The sequence below is a fragment of the Falco punctatus genome (genome assembly GCF_963210335.1).
Source record: "Falco punctatus genome assembly, chromosome: Z".
Taxonomy (NCBI): domain Eukaryota; kingdom Metazoa; phylum Chordata; class Aves; order Falconiformes; family Falconidae; genus Falco; species Falco punctatus.
The window spans coordinates 6,191,957-6,197,198 of record NC_137586.1 but is presented as its reverse complement, the minus strand read 5'-3'; the positions used below and the strand labels follow the sequence as shown (position 1 = coordinate 6,197,198).

General features: G+C 43.4%; 1 protein-coding gene across 1 annotated transcript in view; it reads right to left on the bottom strand.

The window, feature by feature from the left end:
- RIT2 (Ras like without CAAX 2) overlaps window positions 1-5,242 on the bottom strand; it is a 246,437-nt gene that overhangs the window by 38,734 nt on the left and 202,461 nt on the right. The gene's annotated exons all lie outside the window — the stretch shown is intronic.

Sequence of the window (5,242 nt, the reverse complement as noted above, 5' to 3'; positions counted from 1 at the left end):
CTACAAAGAAAAGAAAAGTCCATCAGTATTGCCTAATGCACAGAGCATGAATCAATAAGAGAACATTACAGTACATACAGTCTTACTTTTTGGATACTGCAAATCACTAACCTTTAATTTTACAGGAAAATATTCTAACAGTACCTGACAGAGAAGATTCAAGAGTGAAAGGATCAGACTGAATCCATGAGATGTTTGAACAGAGCATACTGGCAATATTCATGTGCTGGGGTATATTATTTCCCTAATTCTGATGCATCAATTTTTCCATGCAATTCCTCTCTTTACTGAAGTAATCCTATAGTTTGATAGTGCTGGTACCTTTATTGCATAGATTGGTACAGCCTACATAGAATTATAGTGCTAGAAAATCCCTGTTCAGCATTAACCTAATCCTTGCGGCAACTTGACTTTTTAAGCAGAGCTTTCATAGCTTAAGATTTTTCAGTCACATTAATTTCTGAACATGCCTTGAAGTGTTCTGGTCTTGGCAAGCCTGTAATCTTACCACTTAGTTCATGCCTGAGCTGTATGAAGATCCAAAATCTATTTGTTTTTCAGCTCACTTCCCCTAAGTGGCTTCATGTAATTGTTCTCAGAGAACATGGAGGAAATGTGTCTTTGTATTTTGAGGAGCTGCAAGGGGAGAAATCACCAGAAATCTAGAGGGAACCAGGGCAGCTCTTTTTAAATTTCCCTGCATTTTGAAATAGGGATCTTACTCCTAGAACTTCCATATCACCTACCTCTTGGCTTTTGACCTGCCAGCTGGTGAAATGGAAGGGTGCTCAGCGTGCTGATTCATGTATGGTTTAAACAGAGTTTGAATGTTAATCATAAGGAGTACCACTGCCTACCACTTAAGGTACTTTTCACATTTCAGGAGTTCAATCAGTAACACGTAGCAATTCTGCAGCAAAACAAGGAGCAAACCCTATGAGTATCTAAATGTAAAGACAGCTTTCCAGCCAACAGGCTATTCTTCCCTTTCAGTCTCTGAACATGAAATGGAATGAATAAACTGTAGGAATGACATATGTGGTGTATATTTATCCATTACTGGATGTGGCAGGGAACATTGCCACACAGGAGGAGGAAAAGGTTCAGGTACTTAGTGCTTTCTTTGTCTCAGTCCTTAATAGCAAGACCAGTATCCCTCGGGGTACCCAGCCCCCTGAGCTGGAAGACGAGCAGAGAGCAGAATGGAGTCTCCACAGTCCAGGAGGAACCCTCCACCTAGATGTGGGGCCAGGTGGGATCTACCCAAGGGTACTGAGGGAGCTGGTGGAGGATCTCACCAGGCTGGTTTGCATCATTTAACATCAGTCCTGGCTAACCATGGAGGCTACGTGAAGGGCTGGAAGGAGGATCCAGGGAACTACAGGCCTGTCAGCATAACCTTAGTGCCATGGAAGGCGATGGAGCAGATCATCTTAAGCGACATCACACAGCATGTGCAGGACAGCCAGAGGATCAGGCCCAGCCAGCACGGGTTTATGAAAGGCAGGTCCTGCTTGATGAACCTGACCTCCTTCTACAGCAAGGTGACCTGCCTAGTAGAAGAGGGAAATGCTGTGGATGTTGTCTACCTGGAACCTAGTAAAGCCTTTGACACCACCTCCCACACCTGCTGCTTATGGCTTGGATAGGTGCAGTCTGCACTGGTTAAGAAGCTGGCTGGACAGCTGAGCCCAAAGAGTGGAGAACAGAGTCACATCCAGCTGGCGGCCAGTCACAGGTGATGTTCCTCAAGGCTCAGTGCTGGGGACAGTCCTGTTTAATGTCTTTATCCATGATCTGGACGAGGGGATCAAGTGCACCCTCAGTCAGTCTGCAGATGACACCAAGCTGGAGGAGAGTGTTGATCTGCCAGAGGGCAGGAGGCTCTGCAGGGGGGTCTGGGCAGGCTGGAGCGATGGGCCCAGGCCAGTTGTGTGAGGTTCAACCAGGCTCAGTGCCGGGCGCTGCCCGTGGGTCACACCAGCCCCCCGCAGCGCTGCGGGCTGGGGCAGGGGGCTGGGAACGGCCTGGGGGGAAAGGGCCTGGGGGGGCTGGTCGGCAGCCGGCTGGGCATGAGCCCCCCGTGTGCCCAGGTGGCCAAGGAGGACACCAGCATCCTGGCTGGTGCCAGCAGTGCTGTGGCCAGCGGGACTGCAACAGTAATTGTCCCCCTGTACTGGGCACGGGTGAGGCTGCACCTCAAAACCTGTGTTTTGTTCTGGGCCCCTCACTCCAAAACAGACCTTGAGGTACTGAAGCTGTCCAGAGATAGGCAACGAAGCTGGTGAAGGATCTGGAGCACAAGTCTTATGAGAAGCAGGTAAGGGAACTGGGGTTGTTTAGCCAGGAGAGGAGGCTCAAGGGGGGACCTTCTCACTCTCCACAACTGCCCAAAAGGGGGTTGTAGCCAGTGGGGGTCAGTCTCGCCTCCCAGATAACTGGTGATAGGACAAGAGGGAATGGCCTCAAGTTGCACCAGGGCGGGTTTATATTGGTTATTAGGAAAAAATTTTTCCTTGAAAGGGTTGTGAAACATTGGAACAGGCTGCCCAGGGAGGTGGTGTAATCACCATCCCTGGAGGTGTTTGAAAAATCCATAGATGTGGTGCTTAGGGACACGGTTGAGTGGTGGGCTTGTCCGCTTGATGACTTGATGATATCAAAGGTCATTTCCAGTCTAAATGTTTCTATAATCAAATTCTAGGTCAGAAATTACAGCCTTTCATTTTATTTGTGTATCATGATTTATTCAAGTAACTTTCCAATATATGAATAAAAAGGCAAAATGTAACTTTGGCACTGCCTTGTGAAAGGCTAAAGAATAGGCTATGAGAAGTCCTGATTGCTACTGTACACCACAAGACTAATTATGGGTTTCTGTTTTCTTATTTCTATATATCTTCATGTTTGAAGATACAAACTCTTTCATACCTGCCATGAGGAAAATGCCATTTATGCTCAAGTTATGACACCAATTAATTTTTTTGCATCTGTCTGTAAAGCTGGACACAGAAACAGCATTTGAGATGAAACAGAAAATCAGCTCATTTCAGTCTGAAGGTAAGTCTGCAGTGAGCATCTACCTGCCTAACACAGACCACACAATTCCTACCCATCACCTTTGCATTGTCACACACATCGTAACATGAGTAGGATCATTCCTCTACATTACAGTCATAATCCTAATTTAATTAAGAATATCGTAAGAGTAAGCAGGGATGTTGTATGCCAACCTGAATAATACTGGCTGACACAATGAAAGATTGTTACCGCTTTCCAACTGCTGTAATTGCCAACCTTTAGCAAAAGGAGATGGGTAGCAATATGGTCCTTGTTTTCCTCTGGGCAGCTGTGTAAGCAAAATGCGTGATTCAATATCTCTATTGGGCACCATAGAGAAATTGATTGTCTGGACAGAAGACTATTTTGGTCTATTTCGGACTTTATAATCATTTTTTTTCCTTGCTATGCCTTGTTTGAGCTGAAGAAAATTTTTTTTTATTATTATTATTTTATTTAGTTAAAGACTCTGCAGTTCTGAGCAAATGATTACACAGAGCTGCAGTTTCAATGAAGATTTTATATATTCATTACCAGAAAGGAAAAAAAAAAAAAATTCCGCATAAATTGAAACATCCTTATGTTAAAGAATGGTAAGGTCGTAAATATAATTAGAGTGCAAGCACAGCAATACTAAAAAATAAAAAATTGCCCCTCTTTTTGCACTGTGATTTTCCCTGTCTTCGTTCCTTTAATTCCTCCTTTTATTTTATTTTTTTTTTTCTTTTTGTTTCTTTTCTTTTCTAGGATCAAAACTATGTTTTCTCCCACCTGCATGGAAGAACAACTACAGGGAAGATATGCTATTCTCTGTAATGAAACAAGACTACTAAGAGCTGTGAGGTTGGGAGAATACTCAGGAGAAATAAATTGTGCAGAAAAACTTCCTCCCAGTCTCAGTGTGGCTGGAGGCTTGTAATGGCCAAATCTGGCTGAATTTCTGTAAAAAACAAAACCAAAAACAAAACAACAAAAGTTCTGTTTTAGACTCCAGCTTCCTGCCAAATTACAGAGACAACATTGAAGTTATTAATAGCAATAGTTCATTTCAAAGCATGGTATTTTTCTAAAATCTTGCCCTCAGGAACTGATTAACTGCTTTGGTGAAATTTTATGAACTAATTCAGGATGAAGAGGACACCTGGCACAAACAATTCCAGGATGTTTAGCTGAAGTTTTTCAGCTTCAAGGCTGAAGACAGGCTTCTCTGAAATCTAATGCTGTCATAATTACCATTACTGCTTCTAGCACCAATGAAAATATAGCTATAGTGATTTAATTAATCTGTTTGCTCAAGCAACTTAAATATAGAGAGATGTCTAGAAGAAAAACACATATTTTTCTTTCTGTTCATAATTCGATCAAGAGGCTGGACACCTATGGAATGAGAAACAAGGGTCAAAGCCCTTGATGAGGTCACTGATGCCCACATAATTCCAGGTATTTACCTTGTTCCCATCTTATTGCCAGAAGAGAAACTATATCATAGAAATCCATCCCATATTTGCACAGCTCAGGGACTTGTTGACAAATTGCAGCTCCTGTGGGTCTGTATCAGTGGAAGATATGATCTGTCAGCACGACATGGACAGACAGGTCAGGGAATGAGGTCATGCTATTGAATACATATCTGGGAAGCAGAGCTTTATATCTCATCTTTGGAATAACCCTCTGTGATTGAATCTGGCATTGTTTCTCAGATCTCATATAATGCTGGTTATATTGATTCCAATTTAGCTTGTTCCTTTGCTGGTAAACCTTAAGAAGGGAATGAAAGTGGAAGGTGGAAGACTGGTGTAGTGACGATAATGAAAAATAAAAATTTAAGAGCTGGCAGGAGCTTCCTGAGCTTGATCCAAACTTTTAAAACTGTGATTGGGTGGGGTTTGAATCAGGACTTACAGAAGCAGGGCATGAAGCATAGCCAAAGAGCAAGATCCCCCCAAGAAGGCCAAGTCCATAAAATAGGCAATGAAGCCTCATGACCATGAAGTGTGAGCCGCAGGAAAACAGTCTTTTCACACCTTCCTTGCAAAGTGCATCATTCTGACTACCCATTTGGGCACACGTGAGTTGAGGGAGAAGATATACCAGTTACAACAGCATGTGGACTGTGGATAGCACATGGGACTGTAGGCTGAATTTGGGAGTTCTTCATCTTTGGGTAGTTCAGGGCAGCTGG